The 21,179-nt window shown below is 47.1% G+C and overlaps 1 long non-coding RNA gene across 1 annotated transcript in view; it reads right to left on the reverse strand.

Moving 5' to 3' along the window:
- The window catches only part of LOC140909977 (uncharacterized), a 175,361-nt gene extending 155,189 nt beyond the window's left edge, over positions 1-20,172 (reverse strand). The window contains exon 1 of the long non-coding RNA XR_012158396.1: positions 20,044-20,172. This is a non-coding gene — a long non-coding RNA (uncharacterized LOC140909977). The remainder of the gene's footprint in view (positions 1-20,043) is intronic.
- Positions 20,173-21,179: the final 1,007 nt, after the last annotated feature.

Below are 21,179 nucleotides of genomic sequence, written 5' to 3' on the forward strand. Positions count from 1 at the left end.
TCCTTCAGGGGTAGATGAAGAACCCCTACAGGGGCCCAGTGCATTCCTGACCAAAAGAACCCCAGAATCGATGTCCGGAGGTTGGTCAGGAAACCCAGGGCCGGGACCAGGGTGTTGAGCCAGTACCAGAGCTTGGACAGGACAAGTTGATTAAGCACCAGCGCTCTCCCACGAAGGGAGAGACATCGGAGTAGTCCCATCCATTTCCAGAGCTGCTCTATCACCCCGCCCTCTAAATTTTCTCAGTTCCCCAGTGGAGAGGGATGCATGGCAGAAAGGTAAACACTGAGGTAGAGCAGCGGACCCGCGCTCCACCGGATGGTCTGAAGCGAGAGTGGGAGGGAGCTCGCCTGCCGCCAGTCTCCTACCACCAAGCCAGAGCTCTTGACCCAGTTGACCCGGGCAGAGGAGGCTGCTGAATAGATGGCTTGGTAAGCCTCCACCTGCGCCAAGTCGCCTGGGTCCTGGACTACGAGGAGCACGTCATCAGCGTACACCGACAGGACCAGCCGCAGCTCTGGCTCCTGCAGCACCAATCCTACCAACCTCCTGCGGAGGAGGCAGAGGAAGGGCTCAATCACCAGAGCATACAGCTGGCCCGAGAGGGGGCACCCCTCCTGTACTCCTCGCCCGAAGCTGACCGGTTCGGTCAGGGTCCAGTTGAGCTTAAGCAGATGCTCTGCGGAGGCGTACAGTGCCCGGAGAAAACCCACAAACTGGGGTCCGAAGACAAACACCTGCAGAGTGCTCAGGAGGTACCCGTGGTCCACCCTATCGAACGCCTTCTCCTGATCTAAGGACAGGAGGGCGAACGACAGACCGTTTCTACGCCCGAGTTCCAAAAGGTCCCGAACCAAAAATAGGTTATCAAAAATACTGCGGTCCGGGTCAGTGTAGGTCTGGTCCACCAGCACAGACCCTAGCCACAGCAAGATTGCTTTCGCTACGATTTTGTAGTCCATGCTGAGAAGCGAGATGGGACGCCAATTTCGTAAATTGCGGAGGTCCCCCTTCTTCGGCAATAAGGTGAGCACGGCTCACCTGCACGAAAGAGGGAGGACCCCGCTCTGCAAAGATTCGGCCCAGACGGTGACTAGGTCTGGGCCAAGGACGTCCCAAAACACACGGTAGAACTCCACGGTCAGCCCGTCCATGCCTGGAGACTTGTTAGTAGGCATACAACAGAGGGCTTCCGAGAACTCGGCCAGAGTGAGAGGCAACTCTAGCCGGTCTCGGTCGCTCGTGCTGACCGTAGGGAGCTCCTCCCAGAGCACTCTGCAAGCGCCAGGGTCAGTCGGATCCGGGGAGAAAAGACTTGCATAGAAGGCTCAGGCCCTCCCGCACATCTCCACCGGTTCCGTGAGGAGGGTGCCGTCTTCTGCCAGGAGGCAGGTGACGTGTTTCTTGGTCCCCCTCGTTTTCTCCAGAGCATAGAAGAAGTGGGAGCCGTGATCCATCTCCCGAAGGAGGCGGATGCGGGATCGAACAAAGGTGCCCTGGGCCCGATGGTCCTTGAGGGCCCGGAGCTCCTCCCGCTTCTCCCGGCACGCTCCACAGAGGAGCGGGTACTCGGGGCTGGTGGCCAGACGCCTCTCCAGCTCTAAGACCTCCCATTCCAACTGCTCTATCGCAGCATTTCTCCGTCGGCTGGTGCCCCGGGTGTAGTCGTGGCAAAAAAGCCGGGCGCGCACCTTCCCCAGGTCCCACCATCGCTGCGCCGAGGGATAGGCATGCCGCTGCCCTCGCCAGGCCAGCCAGAATTCCTGGAAGGACGTCACGAAGCCCTCATCCTCCAACAGGCTGTTGTTAAAATGCCAATAGGCCGGCCCCGGCCTCTCCGCACAGAGGGAGGCTGTCATGGTGGCTAGGTGATGGTCAGAAAATGGGGCCAGCCGAATGCTGGAGGAGTGGGCTCGTGAGAGATGGAAGCGTGATAAATAAATGCGGTCCAACCAGGAGTGGCTTGACTGATGGGCCTCCACCCAGACAAAGGTGAACGTGGAAGTGTCATCCGGGTGATGGTCACGCCAGATGTCCACTAGGGAGTGGTGTTCGACTATCTCCCGGAGGGTGTTCGCGGCGGCCAGGCTCTGCTCGGTCCCTGAGTGGTCCCGCTCCTCAAGGGTGCTATTAAAATCCCCTCCCAGGACCAGGGACTCCTGAGAATCTAAGGTGCCGAGGAAGGCAGACGCCCGCTGATAGAATTGCAGCCGCTCCGGGCCCGATGTCGAGGCATAAACGTTAACGAGGTTAACCACAAGCCCCTCCATATGGACCTGGAGATGTAGCAGGCGACCTGGCACAGCCTCGGCGACCCGTAGCACCTTGGGCTGTAGGTCGGGGGAGAAAAGGGTCGCCACTCCAGCCTGTTGAACCGTGGCATGGCTAAAGTAGACCCTGTCCCCCCACTCCAGCCGCCAACTGTCTTCGGCGGTCGGATCCGTATGGGTCTCCTGCAGGAAAACCACAGAATACCCTCCCTCCCGAAGGAAGGAGAGCACCTGGGACCTGCGGAGAGCCATCCTATAACCCTGGGTGTTCGACGTTGCGATGGTGAGAGGTGTCATGGGGAGGGTTGGGGGGGATCCTCACTGGCAGGGACACTCGCATCTCCCAGCAGGCCGCGCAGCATTCCGTGACCCATCCCGTAGGTGAGTAATTGTTCACGGAAGACGCGGACCCGCCAGTAGGCCGCAGCATCCTGCTTCCCCGTCCCTTTACCTTCCCCCATGAGGGCCCTTGTGGCCCGGAGGATTTGAGAAAAGTCCTCCATCGCTGGAGGGCAAGTTGTACCTTGTTGCGGGAGCCACGGACATCCTCTAAAAACTTCCGCAGCTCTCCTCGCAGCTCATGGGGGGGTGGGGTTACGGTTTCCCGGTTGTTCCCTGGCGGGGTCCTTGGTACAGCCCCGTGGTCCACTAAAACGGACAAGCAGGGTGCGGACCCTCGATGCGGACCTACCTGAAAGGGGGTTCCAAAGAGGATGGCTCTAGACTGTTCTCAATGGTAGCAGATGACAGAACTAGGAGTAATGGTCTCAAGTTGCAGTGGGAGAGGTTTAGATTGGATATTAGGAAAAACTTTTTCACTAAGAGGGTGGTGAAACACTGGAATGCGTTACCTAGGGAGGTGGTAGAATCTCCTTCCTTAGAGGTTTTTAAGGTCAGGCTTGACAAAGCCCTGGCTGGGATGATTTAACTGGGAATTGGTCCTGCTTCAAGCAGGGGGTTGGACTAGATGACCTTCTGGGGTCCCTTCCAACCCTGATATTCTATGATTCTATGATTCTATGATGGGGTGCCTAATGGGCTGGAGCTTCTAGGCCCGCCTCAAGCCCTGGGGCGATAGGGGACGGTGGAGGGAAAATAGCAGCTCCTAATGGGTCGGGTCAGGAGAACACAAAGGCTGCTCCCTGGGGGTCATCAGTTGGGAAAGGGAAGGAAACAGCCACGGGGGCGGCAATGACATTGCAGGAGGTAAATTGGATAGGGGTAGGAGCGGGGGCAGGGGCAGAGGCGAGGTTCTGGGTTTTGGGAGGCAAGCAGCTGGATGGTGGCACCTCCCAATCAGAATCGAGGATTAAGGGGGTGGGGAGGGAGCTCTCAGTGACACTGGGCGCGCGCTCTATGGTGGATTTAGCAGCCACAGCATCAGGAGATGGATTATCTTCTGTAGGGCCCCTGCCCAGGAAGGAAGTCGATTGCTCCGCACCAACAGGGGGTGCCTCTGGCGACTCGTGTCCCGTCCATGTGGCACCGGCTGTCACCTGAGTAGGCTCGGTGGTCATCAGCGGGGTGCCATCAGTGGCCAGATCGATGGAGGAGTCCTCGGAGGTGGGAGTGGAAGCAGCAGTTAAGGGGAGGGAGCATGGGGAAAAGAGGGGTGGAGTGAGGTCGCCCAGATCGAGGTTTGCTGGCAAAAGGTCATCCTCCCCCTGGGCGACCGGGGTCAGATCTAAGGCCTCAATCTCTTCGAACATGGAAGAGAGGACACTTTCCGCCGCCCCAGGGCTCTCCCCACTGGCACCCGCCACGACGGTTGCCTCAGGGTTCACGGGGCCTTCGGGTAGCGTCAGGACAGAAGGGGCTTCCTCAAGGGTCTCGGAGGGGAGGGTCTCCCGTGGAGGGGAGACACTACCCTCCAGTGCTGCCACGTCTTTCCCGGCTGATACCGGTGGATGGGATGCACTCATGGGAAAAGCGGAAGCTTTGGCATCGGTGCCCCCCTTCCTGGTCTTCCGGGGGGCCTCCACCTCGGGTAGATGAGGCGGAGCTTGAGCCTTCCGCTTGCCTCACTTCCCTTGGACTAGGGCCCAGCCCTCCATGGCATCATCTGGGGGCTGGTTAGCAGGGGTCATGTCAGGGGGTAAAGGTGATGGCTCGGGGACTTGGGGGGTTTGGGAACGGTGGGGCAGCATAAGGGAGGGAGGATTCTCCCTGGGGAAGGCTCTCTCCCATGCCTGGTGGTATCTCTGCCACACCCTCCTCCATAGGCCCCGCTAGATTGTCAGCAGTGAGGGCGGGGCTCTCCTGCTCGTCTGGGTGTTGTACGGGAGGTGCCCTTTGGGCCTGAGTGGGAGTAGTGGTGGTCCGAACAGGAGCGGGGGCGGGTTCGGGCGGCCAGGGGCATCGGCAATGATGGGGCTGATGTCCTGCCGGGTCTCGGGGATCCCAGGTGCCCCTCCTTGCTGGGCTAAGGGGCAGTCCCTCCGGCCATGCCCCGACACCTGGCAGAGGTAGCACTGGGCTTCCCCCGTGGAAAAGTACACCCAGTAACGGTGCCACTCCGTCACGCACCGCCGGCGGCAGTAAAAGTTGCACTTGCCGGCGGAAGGAAAAGATGTGACGGAGGGCGGGGTCCTTGCAGCCCAACGGGAGAGGGCTGATAACAGAAACAGGTTAGCAGCAGTGGGGGTGGCGCCTGCCATGGAGGGCCCAGTGGTTTTAGCGGGGCCCTTCCCCTTCTTTGTGCCCTGGCCTTTCCCGCCAGCTAGGGGGGGGCTTCCCTAGAGTCTGGGGAGGTGATGGGCATGGCAGCGGCGGAGGTCACCCTGGTGCCCTCCATTGCCGATGCCCCAGCGGGGGCGGTGGCAGGTGGTTAACAGGAGTTGGGGTCAGGTAGAAAGGGACAAGCTGTGGGGTGGACAATTCAGGGTGGGGGACACATGAACCACCGTACGCTTGTCCAGAGAGTCCTGTTTGGTTGGCTGGTGCTTCTGGCCCGCACAGTGGAATCAGGGCAAGCAACTGAGTCCAGAGGCAGATGTTAAACAGCCAGCAAAGATGGCGGAGTGGGGGGGGTGAAGATCGTAGTGTGGGGGTTGGGAGGACACAGATGGATCTGGGGGCAGCTCTGTGCCACACCCCCTGTGTCCCTACAAACACAGTTAAGACACAGTCAAGGCCTCCCCCCACACGAGAGCACAGTTCGAAAGTCACTCAGTCTTAGGCCCCCTCCATGGCGATTCGTAGATTCCCCGGGCGGTGTTCCTCCGGTGGACAGCTTTTTCTCTGTCTGTTCTGGGCTTTCTTTTTTGCAGAAACACCATTTCAGAAATGCCAGAGCAAGTGATAAGAGTCCTCTAGACTGGAGACGGGTCCGCAGACAAACAGCAAGCGGCTGGATCTGGGGGCTGGGTCCTTCCACTCCCTCCCTCCGGGGAGCGGGTCAGCAGGCCACCCCCCTCAGGGAGGGGTTTCCAGCTGGAGCAGCAGGAGGAGAAGAAGGGGGGAGAGCATCTGGCCCAGTCGGGGGGGGGGAAGTCGAAAGCAGGGGCAAACAGCAAGGAAAGCCCAGGCCAGAGGGCAGCAAGCAGGAGCTATATTAGCCCCAGGCTAAGTAGGTCCCTTTTCCCTGGGTAAGGTAACAGGGAAGGTTTTTGTTTTGTTTTTTTCATGTTTTTGTATATTTATTTCTACAACCATGATGGCTAAAAAAAACAGTATTTGGTTTCAAACAAAATTGTACAATTAGGAACCACTGAATGTTCCCCACAACACACAGTTTTTTAACAGTTGTAACTTCTCTTCTTCCCCCTCACCTACTATTAAGGATAGATTGCACAAAGAAGAATTTCTCCGATAGATAGCAGTACATGAAGCTGTAACAATCTGCTCATCGAAGGCAGATATATTAGCCCCAGGTTAAGTAGGTCCCTTTTCCCTGGGTAAGGTAACAGGGAAGGTTCCAGAACAATCATGAACCTTCTGGAGACAATTAAGATAGACAGGCTGATTGGATGCACATGTTCTAATCAAGAATCTGCTAGAATCAATTAAGGCAGGCTAATCAGGGCACCTGGGTTTAAAAAGGAGCTCACTTCAGTTTGTGGTGTGTGTGAGGAGCTGGGAGCAAGAGGCACTAGGTGCTGAGAGTGAGAACATGGACTGTTGGAGCACTGAGGTGTACAAGCATTATCAGACACCAGGAGGAAGGTCCTGTGGTGAGGATAAAGAAGGTGTTGGGAGGAGGCCATGGGGAAGTAGCCCAGGGAGTTGTAGCTGTCACACAGCTGTTCCAGGAGGCACTCTAGACAGCTGCATTCCACAGGACCCTGGGCTGGAACCCAGAGTAGAGGGCAGGCTTGGGTTCCCCCCAACTCCTGGTCAGACACAGGAGTCATCGACCTGGACTGTGAATTCAGAAAAACGGCCAAGCTGAGGGCTGCCATAAAGCTCCAAGGCAAGCAAATACACCAAGAAGTGCAAGACCCACCAAGGTAGAGCAGGAACTTTGTCACAATACATAAAAAAAGAACCACATGTTTGTATGTATATGTACAGATAGTTAGTAGGTTGAAGACCATAAGAGTAATGGGAGAGTGAGAATGGAAAGGATACCTAATGAATTCCCTCTTCTACACCTATACTGTTGCAGAGTCTACATTTGCTCTGTTGCTCCCATAGGAGAAGGGGAGGAATGGACCCCGCTTGGACTTTTATAAATGTCCTTTTATTTTATTGCTCTTTTCCTTTCTCGATACTGGGCCACTTACTCTCTGCTGCTCCAAATATGAGCGAGGTGCAGCAGAAAGCAAGATGCTGTCATGAGGCCAGTTGCAGCTCACTGATTCTCAGCCATGCTGCAGTTTAGAGCAACTCAAGGGCTGCTCTGAACTGTGCCAGCTGGCTATGGCCATCTAGGGCTGCTCTAAACTGCACCCAGGTTGAGAATCTGGCTCTATGACAATAAGCTATATATAAGCTGTAAAACCTTAAGCTTATGCCAATAGGGGAAGTTGGAGTCGGCTTCTTGCTGCCTGCCTAACTTCTGCCAGGGGCATGTGTTAAGGAAAAGAAAGCCAGAACTGGCACTCTGGGCCTGTCACTGTTCACTGCACCTGAGCTCAGGGCTTGAGCCAGTTATGTTTTTGATGTCATGTGTCTCCAATCCTGATGGCTTAAAGCAGATGCATACTGTTTCTTTACCTTTTATTCCTTATATTATTACCCAAAGAATCACACTTCATTCTCAAATAGTCTGTCCCTGCTACTACATATACTTTCAAAATACAGCACCAGCCTTACACCTCTTCTTCCCTTTCTATCCAGAAGGATTTTCTAGCTATTTATAACTGTCAATTGCTTGAAATGTGGTTTTCTAAAAGAAGTGCTGACATCTTCCCTACTGTAGAGTAGTGTTTCATTAGCACTGATTGTATTTAAATGGCTAGTGTGCTTTAAAGCTCATGCAATTATTAAGATGTTACTTCACTTTCTCTTTCTTAGACTACAGGAAGAAAGAGACATTTTAGCCATTCATTACAGTAAGTTGCTTCCATCTGACTCAAATTTATGAAACATAAGGACTGAACTGAAAGGCTGCCTGGCTCTTTAGGTTTAGAGCTGGATTTTGGATGGGGTAATGCAAAAAATGCAGTCTACTCCAAATTCTTATTAGAATGATCTGTAAGCATCTGTGCATTAAGTTTTTCTTAGAATGAAAGCTCATGTATTCACTTAAATCTCATTTTCAATATTAGCTACAATATTGTCTACACTGTGACATTGTCAACTTTTAAAAGCTCCCCCACCCCCACAAAAGACAAAAGTTTTGCCAATGCAAGTGGCAGTGTGAACACAAGTGCCGACAAAATACCAACAGAGCGTTCACACACGCTGACTTTTAGCGACAAGGCTGTGTCAACACAGCCTTGTCGCTAAAAGCTGCGTAGTGTAGACAAGCCCTGTGTATTAAGGTTTTTTGGTTGCCTCTAGGATTAATAGAGGGTATTACTTTCTAAAAAAAACAAAAAACAAAAAAAAAAAAAAAACCTATTTCAGAGAAATAATCTCCAGCCATCTGTCCATATTTGCCAGATACAGTTAGTCACCATTCAAAATATTAAAGATGACAATCACAATAGCAGGACATTCAAAAATTTTACTTTTAGAACAAGATTCAGGTCTGTTTAAAAAAAAATAGCTCAGTCTCTCCTCATTAATAAGCATGAGGCACATTAGTGCTAGAAAATGTTGCAAGTCCTGCTAGGAGCCTACATGGCTCATTAGCTTCTCATAAGTTATTTTATCTTACGGGGAGTATATAAGACAACTCTAGCAAGACAATGTTCTGCTTTAAAAAAGTGCATAGAAAGACATTTAATATATTTTAGATATTGCATTTAATTTGTTTAGCTGTGTAGATGGTTGTCAAAAATCCTACTAGAATAAACACAAGCCATGTATTCTATTGTCTTTTGAAACTCGCTCATGCCTGCAGCGGAGACAAGGTGAGTGAGAAAATATCTTTTATTGGACCAACTTCTGTTGATGAGAGAGACAGACCTGAAGAAGAGTTCTGTTTAGCTTGAAAGCTTGTCTCTTTCACCAGAAAAAGCTGGTCCAATAAGAGATATTACCTTACCCACCTTCTTTCTGTAATATCCTGGGACAAACATGGCTACAACACTACCGCCTGCAGTATGTATAGTCAGTGAGGCATGTGCAAGATGGATTGTGCATCTCATTAGGAGCAACTTTACATGTCTTCAGAACTAAATACTAGTCTTGTCACATTGACCAGTTTGCATCCTTCCATAAATGCAATTGCTTGTGCTGCTTCCAAAGCAGTTCTTGTATGGCACATTCTCAGTTGGGTACCTTTCAAACAGAGTAATCTGACTGCTGAGAGTTAGATTAATAAAACTAATGTTTAGAGACCTGCTAAAATAAAAAGTCAATGATTTCAGCTCTTTGAACATTAATATTTCAGATAAATGTACGTCCACAACAGGGAAAAGGGTGTTGAAACAGTGTGGGGATATATCTACGTCAAATGTGAACTCCATGTTTGGTGAAGCTCATTTTTGTTTCAGGGGCTCTACTTTGTACTGTAACCTTCATTTTGGAGGTGTCCTGCATGTTGCATTGCAACCTCGTTTGTGGATTCTTTAGAGCACCCATTTTGTAGCAGGGGCTTGCTACCTAATGGAAACACTATGTCCGAGAAGATGACAGAGCCATCGATGTTGAATGTCTCCCCTTCTGGAAAATGAGTTTTCAATGGGGAGGGCCATTAAGAACATAAAAACGGCCATCCTGGGTCAGACCAATGGTCCATCTAGCCCAGTATCCTATCTTCTGACAGTGGCCAGTGCCAGGTGCTTCAGAGTGAATGAACAGAAAATCATCCAGTAAGCCATCCCCTGTCATCCACTCTCAGCTTCTGGCAATCAGAGGCGAGGGACACCCAGAGCATGGGGTTGCATCCTGACCATCTTGGCTAATAGCCATTGATGGACCCATCCTCTATAAACTGATCTAATTCTTTCTTGGGCCACATTATAGTTTTGGCCTTCACAACATTCCCTGGCAATGAGTTCCACACACTGTGAGTTGTGTGAAGAAATACTTCCTTCTGTTTGTTTTAAACCTGCTGCCTATTAGAAGCACATGATCCAGAGATGAGGTCCACTCACAGACAGGGGTCTATCCAGAGGGTAGATGGGGCAAGGCTGTGACAAATATTACTTCAGACTTTGTTGGAGAATTAACAGGTGTCTCAGCTAAAGGAAAGCTTGCAATATTTTTTCTGCTTTCCTTCTGGGTTAACAATCCAGCTACTCTCTACCAATGTTTCCACGGGATAAAATGGATAAACTTCCATTGTTTATCTTGTGCCCTATAGTGTTACAGTGCTGGCTCTGGAGGGCATAGCGGGAAATGGCAGTGGTAGATTGCCGAGCTGTGCAAAAGTACAACAGCAACTGGAGTTGGTGAGCATACAGCCCAGGTGGACATTTTGGCTTGAGGGATGGATAAGACAAATAAAGAGAGGGAACTGCTTTCATATGTAGAAAAAATAGTCTACTTTCAGGGCACCAACTTGGCAGCAGGGGGAAAGCTACATACACATACTCTCACTCACTCCCATTGACCTAGCAGACTAAAAATGTTAATATAGCTGTAGTCATTTGGGCAGTGGTGGCAGAGGATAGTCACCCCAAGTACAAACTCTCTGGACTCCACAGTACGTTCTTAGGGCAGCTACCTTGTGCCACTGATAACTGCTGCCCATGCCACTGTATCTATACTAAAAGAAAAGGAGTACTTGTGGCACCTTAGAGACTAACCAATTTATTTGAGCATGAGCTTTCGTGAGCTACAGCTCACTTCATCAGATGCATACTGTGGAAACTGCAGAAGACATTATATACACAGAGACCATGAAACAATACCTCCTCCCACCCCACTCTTCTGCTGGTAATAGCTTATCCAAAGTGATCATCAAGTTGGGCCATTTCCAGCACAAATCCAGGTTTTCTCACCCCCCTCCCCCACCACACACACACACACACAAACTCACTCTCCTGCTGGTAATAGCTCATCCAAACTCACCACTCTCCTTACAATGTGCATGATAATCAGGGTGGGCCATTTCCAGCATAAATCCAAGTTTAACCAGAACGTCGGGGGGTGGGGGGGTAGAAAAAAAACAAGGGGAAATAGGCTACCTTGCATAATGACTTAGCCACTCCCAATCTCTATTTAAGCCTAAATTAATAGTATCCAATTTGCAAATGAATTCCAATTCAGCAGTTTCTCGCTGGAGTCTGGATTTGAAGTTTTTTTGTTGTAAGATAGCGACCTTCATGTCTGTGATTGCGTGACCAGAGAGATTGAAGTGTTCTCTGACTGGTTTATGAATGTTATAATTCTTGACATCTGATTTGTGTTCATTTATTCTTTTACGTAGAGATTGTCCAGTTTGACCAATGTACATGGCAGAGGGGCATTGCTGGCACATGATGGCATATATCACATTGGTGGATGTGCAGGTGAACGAGCCTCTGATAGTGTGGCTGATGTTATTAGGCCCTTTGATGGTGTCCCCTGAATAGATATGTGGGCACAGTTGGCAACAGGCTTTGTTGCAAGGATAGGTTCCTGGGTTAGTGGTTCTGTTGTGTGGTATGTGGTTGTTGGTGAGTATTTGCTTCAGGTTGGGCTGTCTGTAGGCAAGGACTGGCCTGTTTCCCAAGATTTGTGAGAGTGTTGGGTCATCCTTCAGGATAGGTTGTAGATCCTTAATAATGCGTTGGAGGGGTTTTAGTTGGGGGCTGAAGGTGACGGCTAGTGGCGTTCTGTTATTTTCTTTGTTAGGCCTGTCCTGTAGTAGGTGACTTCTGGGAACTCTTCTGGCTCTATCAATCTGTTTCTTCACTTCCGCAGGTGGGTATTGTAGTTGTAAGAATGCTTGATAGAGACCTTGTAGGTGTTTGTCTCTGTCTGAGGGGTTGGAGCAAATGCGGTTGTATCGCAGAGCTTGGCTGTAGACGATGGATCGTGTGGTGTGGTCAGGGTAAAAGCTGGAGGCATGTAGGTAGGAATAGCGGTCAGTAGGTTTCCGGTATAGGGTGGTGTTTATGTGACCATTGTTTATTAGCACTGTAGTGTCCAGGAAGTGCATCTCTTGTGTGGACTGGACCAGGCTGAGGTTGATGGTGGGATGGAAATTGTTGAAATCATGGTGGAATTCCTCAAGGGCTTCTTTTCCATAGGTCCAGATGATGAAGATGTCATCAATATAGCGCAAGTAGAGTAGGGGCGTTAGAACAACGCTTCCTCAGCTCTTGTCCCCTAAGTCAGCCATAAAAATGTTGGCATACTGTGGGGCCATGCGGGTACCCATAGCAGTGCCGCTGATCTGAAGGTATACATTGTCCCCAAATGTAAAATCTACACTATTATTTTTAGTGTGCTACCTCCATGATAGCTAGCATGAGCATGTCTATGAGAGCTGGGAATTTACACCCCTAGCTCCAAGTGTAGACATAACCTTAATGTCCCTTCTAATACCCTCCGGGAGGGGGGGGGTGTTGGGGGAAACAAAAAAAAACCCCACACCACCACTCATTACAAAAAACACTTAGCTCATTTCTAGTACAGATGTCTACACTGCAATTAAAACCCCATGGCTGACCCATATCCGCTGACTTGGGCTCTGGAGCTCTTTAATTGCAAGGTAGATGTTCAGGCTCTGGCTAGACCCCACACTCAGACCCCACAAAGGGAGGGACCCAGATCTCAGGCTCCAGCCAGAACCCAAACATCCACACAGCAATAAAAAACAGTTCCTTAGCCCAAGTCAGCTGACAGGGACCAGCTGCGGGTTTTTAATTACAATGTAGATATACCCTGAGAATCTCACCATCAGAGATACACCACCTTTCTCTCTGGATATCAAGCATAAGGGACATGGCAGGATGACTGCTGGAGAAATTCTAAAGGACAACTTCTGCATATGAAATAGGTCTGAGCTGCAAAGTTCAGATCTAGATCTGGGCCTAGACTTAGAATCATAGAATATCAGGGTTGGAAGAGACCTCAGGAGGCCATCTAATCCAGCCTCCTGCTCAAAGGGACTTCAAGTGCCTGAGTTCAGTTTATTATAGACATCAGCTGTAAAAGTCATTCTAACTTCAGAAGAGTTTGGATCCAGGCATTTTGGTCTCACTATTCTGTGCTTCACAGCTGGTAGGAGGGAGGGAAGAAGCAGGGCACAGTTTTTCTCTTTTGTGTTGCCATTCAGTAATCTTTATGCTCACACCTTGGTTTTACTATGCCTAAAACAGGACAGTATCCTACTTGTATTATAGTTTGCTGAAGAGGAAATCAAACAGGAGATATTTTAAATTACATTTGGCTGGACTCATTTACATGAAATAAGACCCAAATTTTCACCCAAAATTTTAAACAAGTTATTTCTGAGATTCAAAAAGTTTAAGTAGTTCCCCCAATCCCTATGTTTATGCATGCACAAACTACAAAGCCAAGAGGTTCAGACAAACAACTAGGTGATGAATAGAAAATAATCAAACCATGGAGTCTTTTGAAGCTTATTAATTTAAAATCAGGTTATGAAAAAACACTTGAAAACATGACTCTTCTTTAGAATTGTGGTTAAATTTAGCAGTATACCATGTATAATATAATACAAAACATCAGGATTACTTTGCATGAAATTTAAGGATCCTTCCTTTTTTCTGAGATTGTGTTGAAAGCCAAGTTTCAGAAGTCGCCCTACTTAAACCCAGTTCACATAAGAGTAGCCTACTTGCATCTGATTACTTCTCCAAAGTAGCACACACAAAACAAGAATCTTAAAAGAAAAAGCACTGAATAGGAAAATGATTCTCTTGCTTGGAAAATTATTCCCGTGGCTTGCACAGTATTAGGGCAGCAATGTTACCATTTGACATTGAATACAAAATGAGAGTAAAAGCCTTTGTTACTATAGTATATGTATATTTAAGGGACTCGATGTGGATTTTTGGAGAGGTGCAGCTCTCTTTTCTTCTTCTCTTCCATTACTGCAATTTGACTGTGCTGGGTTCCTGGAGAAAACAGAAACATGAACGTCCAGATTCCCAGTCAATGTAAATTGGAACTTAGGAAAGTTCAACTAGATAGAGTACACTCTCGCTAGAACACACTTCTTTATTACAAACTTTTGCCTATAATGGACCCTGGATCCCAATAACAGTTGGCAGGGGGGTGGGGGGGAGAGGGAGAAAGGATGTTGCACATGTGTGCACAATTTTTATCCACTGAAGCTGGAACCCTGCTGCTGTGGGGGCTGACAGTGCGGAGGTCACCTAAAAATCACCCTCTGTGACCAACTTGTAGCCTTAGTTATTATAATTATTAATAAAGCTAACACCTTTATCCAAAGCCACCTCATTAACTTACTCCAGCAGTTTATGGTCCATTTTGATTGCCCTTTGCTATAACAAACCCCTGGCAATAAAAGAAGAAAAGGTTTGGATCCCAACAGATTCATTATAGTGAAGGTGTACTGAACAAAGAAACTTGCAGAAGCAGAAACTCTAAAAATTAGCCCAAACTTTATGAAACACTTCACCCTGATGGGGTTTGCCCCATAACAGCCATTGCAGCTCAAGAAGCCCTTAAAAATATTGAAATAATCTCCCGTAAAAGAGATCTGCACTTTCCAGGCTTGTGAAAGAACAAGTAGGAGGCCTCCACATTCTGTAGATTGGTGCAAAGACTCAGGGTCCTATGCAACTCATCACTAATCTCATAATGATCAAGTAGCATTAATGGCAAAGATGGTTTCATCTGCAGATAATGAAATTTTGCCCCTTCCTCCTGGATGAAGATTTGTCCACAGCTATCTACTCATTTGTCACCGCCACACTACATTATTGGAATTCACTGCACCTAGGACTGAAGCTGGATGCAATGCAGAGACTCCAGCTGGTGCAGCGTGAAGTTATTTGCATTCTCAATGGGACAAGCCATGACATGTCATCTATATGCTCCAATGCCTCCATTGGCTCTCAGCCCACTTCCATTACCAGTTTAAGGCCTGGGTCCTCTTCATCTAAGCTATCAATGGATCAGGACCAAGCAAAATCGATGACCATGGTTCCAACCATGACCCAGCAAGGTCATAAAATACTAGGGGGAGGGTTAAACCAAATAACCCCAAACTTTTCAGCTCAAAGCCAAAACAAAGAGTTCAATATTTTCCTTACCACAAAAAACCAACCAATCCAACAAAATGTTGCTTTTTAACAAAAAGAATGCAATTGTTTCCCTAGGAAAGCAGATACTTAACATGAATATTTTTACATGTTTGCTTAGTTTTGATGAAAAATTTTCTATCAGCCCTAATAAATACAGCTGTCAAAGCCCATGAGGGAAAACATTCCGGGACAAGACATTCAGAGGAACATCCAGAGACTAACAGACTAAGCCAGAATCTGACCACCTTCGAAATAACTTGGAAGTTCTGTCTCTTTTACAAAGCATTTCCACCATAACAGAATGGTGAGTTTAAGAAAAAAAAAAAAAGTAGATGTCTTCCCCAAGCAGTCTCTTGTAACCAGGAATGGGAGAGACAGGGAGGACATTCTGTGAAGTCTTCTTGGGCCTTACCACGAAGATTTAATTTACCTGTAAAAAAAGACCCACAAAACTTCAATACAACCGTGATGATTGCTACAGAAAACTTTTAGATAGATTTCCTATCAGTATTTCTGACCATTACAAATGCCTTTCTATTTCTTATAAGTCCTTGATGTTCAGGGAAAAACCCCTTACAAAGCTGATAATAAATTAATAAAATTACAGTGGTGTATTTCTGTTTCAGACTACATAAGAGGCCAGATTTAGTCCCCATTTAGTAAAGTGTCAACCCAGAGTAACTGGGCCCAAATCTGATCTCATTTATACCAATGTAGTTCCTCCATGGCTGTATCCTGATTTACACATGAGATCAAAATCTGGGTGCTAATGTATAATGGTATAATGTATTCAGGCTTTTCAAAGAAAGAATAAAGGAACAAAGAAAGGACTAGATATTAGTATTCCAAATGGGATTTTGTTGTTGACTGATAAAGCAAAGTGTATTCTTGTTAGGTAATTGGCTATAGTGAGTATAGACCCGATTAAATTGTAGTGTTTGACGGAGCATCTGTAATAAATAGGATATAACAAACACCGTACACCAGTGCACAGGAACAAGAGCTTTTGTCCAAAGCAAACCACCTCATAGCAAGCATTAAACTTTAGAGAAGAAACCAAATATCTGACACAAACATCCATATTCAGTCACTGAGCTGCTGTGTGATTACTCAAATCAAACTAAAAACTAGAGAAATGGCACCTCCGTATTAACACAGTTTAGCCAAATCAATCTCCACTGTCACTGAAAACTCCAACAAAGTCACTTAGGGCCAGATTTTTTAAAACTTGTTAGGTACCTAGGTGCTTTTCAAAGCCCCATTAGAAACCTATTTGCATCTTTGGATACCTAATGAGCTTTGACAATGTGGCACCCTTATCTGGTTCCCATGTACAATTGTTTTTTTAATTACAAATCTGACTAAAAAGTAAAGGCCTGTTCAGATTTCCCTGCAAGGAGTGCTCTGAGGAGAGGCCACAAGAGGTGCCTTCACCAGGTAGGGCTTCATCTTGCAAGGCGCTCTATCTCCAGACCAGTAAAGCACAGAAGCATGTGCTCAACTTTAAGCACTTGAATATTTCCACTGAAATGGGATGAGACAGGTGCTTCAAGTTAACCAGGTGGTTCATGACCAGAGTGCTGAGCACCTTGCAAGATCAAATCCCAGTACACTTCTGCAGGAGGTAGCCAAGATTTGGTGGCTTGAGTCCCCAGAATGCTAGTGCTTTTATTACTCTAGAATCCCAAAGGGGGATTTCTAAATGAAAGCTCAGACTTAAAGGCCAGAAGGGGCTATTACAATCATCTAGTCAGACCTGCTGCATAACACAGGCCATACAATTTCACCCAATGATTCCTTCACTAAGCTCAGTCAGGTGATGGCCCATGCTCACACTGCACACCAGCTGGCCTTAAGATGCAGCACCAGCTCTGCCTGTTAAAAGTTGTTCCCACTCCTCTGTGCCTCTGAATGAACTAAGCCAAACTCTGTTCTCAGTTATACGGGGCATGCACCAGGAGAGCTCTAGTGAAGCCAGGAAGTTATTTCAGATGGAATTGCAGAGTTAACAGAGCAGAATTTGGTACAATTCCTGTAGCTCTACCACTTTCCAGCACAACTCAAGCTTCTCGAGCAACAGAGTCTAAAATTTTTACATGACAGATGTTAATTCACGCAAGCGACAAACCAGTAAAATAGGCTAGTCACACTTTTTTTTTTTACTTGCTCTCTCTCATTCTCCAGCACTGTATCACACTGAAATTGAATGGTCCCAGCCAATCAGATTGCAGACGCACAGTCCAATATCTGACTCACAATATGTGGGAGGTTTTAGTAACCAGTCAGTATTCAGATTCCTACACTCTGATTGGTTTTAACACTCAGATTTCAGCATTTGTGCTATTCCCAACTACCTCAGTTTAGCCCCCAGTTAAAACAAGCAAACATTTTAGAGTCAATTATAGTAGATCTGATGGAGTAATTAAGACTGACTGTATGCAACTACTGTATTGTAAAAGATTATACTATTGTTCATTTCAAGGTATGTTTACATATGCATTTGGGAAACAATAGGAAAAAAAGCAAAGAAAACCCTATTGCTCACATATTTCGGTATTAAGGCTGCCATTTTCAAAACTGCCTAAAGGATTAAAGAAGAAGAAGGAGGTGTCTAAGTCTTGTATGTGGCTTTGAAAATCTGATTCTAGGAGCTTTAATCATCAGTGTTGTTCTGGTAGGACTAGATTTTCTGATCTGTGTTTGGTGGAGTCATATTCCATAAATTGAGACAAATTTATTTTCAGCCAAGCTGTTTCACTAGCCCAGGACACAATTTTTACAAAGTGGCCTATTGCCTGGCCTGCGGAGTCAGCTGGCTTGACTAGGGGTTATAAGTGACACCTCACAAAGTTGTGTGGCATTGTGTGGGGAGAGGAGTCCATCCACTGTGCCCCCTGGAACAATCATGCCCAAATATGAGCAGATGAAGACATGACTTCTTTATCTGAAAAACAAGTTGCTTAAGATTAATCTAGAGAAAAATAAATCTGGAAGCCATTTTTTAAGCAGAAAGCAAATATGTATGAAGCTGGCATAACTCCAATATGGCAAGGTGATTTTGTTCACATCTTCCACATAAACACTACATTTAACTTTCAGGTTGAGAAAAGGCAAGAGAAGAGTCAGCCAACAAGCCTCATTGAGAAGTTCATCCCAGTCTCTCACAGCACACACATCCCAAATGTGGATCCTTCTAGTCTGCCTGCTACTTTCTCTATGATAGGACCAAATGGTTGTGGTCATTCACTTCTTCAATCCTCTTTGGGTCAGCTTTGTCAGTTCTCTAGGCCCCTTTCTAAAAGAGGCTTCTGCTCATACATCATCACTCTGGGAAAAAGCCTGATCTTAGTCTCTATCCCTCATTCTCTGCAGATTTCACTTCCGTCTTGCACATGCCAGGCAAAAGACAAAGGGCCCAATTTTCAATTGAAGTAAATTGGCTCAACTGCATTGATTATAATGGAGCTACACCAATTTACACCCTGCCTTTAGCAGGCATATTTGTGTAGCGTTCTTGTGCTCCATGTCTACAATTCTCCTTTTCTGGCTGCTGAATCTTGCTAAAGCTGGTTACATATGAATCAATTAAAGCAACATATAGTATTTACACTATTTTTGCCTCACTCCCACCCCCTATTTCTCTCATCTAACAATGTCTTCTGAAGTCTGAACTACTTAGAGTGTGACACTTCTAGTTCTGTGTTGCACTGCTTCTCACTGTCTTCACCATTCTTTCACACTAAGCCTCACCATGTAATGTAGTTAAAAAAAAAAAATTGACCATAGGATGTTCCCCCCTCCCTTCTTACTTCTGCTCACAAAGCTTCTCCGATGTCTCTGCTCTGGAAACTTCTAACTATCTGTAAATAAGGCTGGTAACCTAGCAACATCAAGTGAACATGTTTTCCCTGCTGAATTGCACTGGGCACAATCAGATCAGCTTGTTCTATTTTGTGAAGCTTTAGACACGGTCTTCCAGGTACAGATACATATATTTCACATACTTTAGCATCACTCTCAATTTAAAACACTTTCACAGATTCTTTTAGCTCCTTAGGGGTGACGTGGGGCTTTCCCAGGAGCCCTGGGCAAAGATGTAAAGAGCAGCCCAGGATGCAGATTTTTACTCCTGGGTTCCCCTTGCTTCAAGTGGAAGTGCACTGACTCATCTCTATACCTAGTGCAGCATAAATGCCCTGGAGCATTGATCCACTATGTTGCCAGTGCCTTTGGGGGGTGGACAAAGACAAGGCTCCACCCATTCCCTGCCCCATCCCACCCACAGGCGTGAAGCAGGTGTGGCACCTCTGAGGAGACTATATCTCCCCCAGGTTGCCACCCACATTATTAGGTAGCCGATGCAAGGGTGTGTGTGTGTGAGAAAGGGTCCACTCCCCACTTCTGCCACCTAGTGGTCAGGCAAGGGAGCAGAAGGCACTCTTCTATCTTGGCACCACCTGCTGACAGATTGTCCCTGCCCTACAGTGGTCTGCCCCCTTCTGTGACTCAGCCCTCCAGATGGGTCACAAGTTGTTTCCACCCTTTCTGGAATTTGGGAGCAAGCCTCCCGGTCTGAGTGGACAGATTCAGGCTAGCAGGGCTTACACTAGTACTCCTTGGGCTTCAGAACCTGAGCTCCAGTTCAAGCCAGGACTTCAAAGAGCTGCCCACACAGCTATTTTTAGGGCAGTGGTATGAGCCCGGCTAGCCTGAGTCTGTTGATCCAGGCTGAGACACTCAAGCTAAAATATTGCAGAGACATATCCAAAGCATTCCACAAAGGCTAGTTAAACTTCACCAAGCCAGAATCAGGATGCCCTGATCAAGGTCTTGATAGTCCTGGCTGTCTGGTAGCAGGTATAGGTTTTTCACCACCAGCCCTGTCAGGGGGTGGGTAGAGGATACCTAGCACACCCTCTCCAGCAGATTCTAATCCACATCCCAAAGGTACATAGTTTAGTCCTGCACCCTGGATCACTTCCTACTAGCCTCTCCACACAACAGGAAACAGCAAAGACATAACAAAATAAATCAAATAATAAGTCTCCAACCTTTCAAATGCCCAGCATCCTTTGCCCTCAGCAGGTTGGGTAGACCATTAAGAAGCAGAAACTCCAGCAATTAGGCCTCTCATAGTACTCTTTTTGCAGAGCTTCAGAGTATAGATCCATTCACCTCCACTAGCTACTTGCAAGTAAGCTACTCTGGTCACTTTTTAAGCTCCTCCTCCAGCTTGTGCATGCATTTCAGGTGTAATGGGGTGGAGCTACCTTGACCCAAAGGTTCCTTAACTGCTTCCTCTCCAGTGTGGGGCTTTGTACACCTCATCCCAGGGTGCCTTATATCTATTCATTCCTCTGTGCAGCAGTGCAAAGTGAGCCACAGGTGCTTTCTTTGCAGATTACCTCTTTCATACCAGAATGATATCTAAACAAAGTTCTCCATCTGTACCATACTATATGCAGCCTGTTGGCTTGCCATCCTTTGAATGGTTTTATTTTGTGTGGGAACAGAAACATTACAAAACTTTCCAGATGCTGAATCACTGTACCTCACAAAAGGGACTCTTTGTCCTGCATTTTTAATTAACCTTTTTTAGACTGACCAAGTTTGATTGGGTGATGAACGAGTTATTCCAACATAATGGAATCACAGGATAGAGTCTGATTCCAAACACAAAAATAGCTCTGGCATCTTTCTCCCTTCTCACTGATTAGTCGGTAGGCAGCAAGAAATCAGCCTTTGTTTAGCCTTTGCAAGCCTGAGCAGTTTTTATTTAGGGAAGTGGTATGTCTTTTTTTCAGATTAATGCAGCAACAAAAATAAGAGATTAGTCATGAGGGTGAACCTGGGAAAACCCACTCAGTATCCAGTAAGATTTAAGGAAATGGAGAAGCTGACTATAGACATTTTGAAATAGCTCTATCCTTAGTTATATATTAATATAACTTTTTTCATACAATTTTAAGAAAGCCCAAATTCTACTCTCAGTTTTCACCGCTAGAAACACTGATCAATGACCTGAGTCAAGGAACCATGTTTAAACTCATTGTATACTCAGTTCTGGCTGACCAATTTGGACAGGTCAGAACTAGGACAGAGAATGATTTATAATCCCAACTATACTGTTGTTTGGCCTTGTCTGCACTGTTTAAAGCAAGTCTGAGTCAGCTTCCTTAACCTGGTG

The sequence above is a fragment of the Lepidochelys kempii genome, chromosome 4, assembly GCF_965140285.1.
Source record: "Lepidochelys kempii isolate rLepKem1 chromosome 4, rLepKem1.hap1, whole genome shotgun sequence".
Classification (NCBI taxonomy): domain Eukaryota; kingdom Metazoa; phylum Chordata; order Testudines; family Cheloniidae; genus Lepidochelys; species Lepidochelys kempii.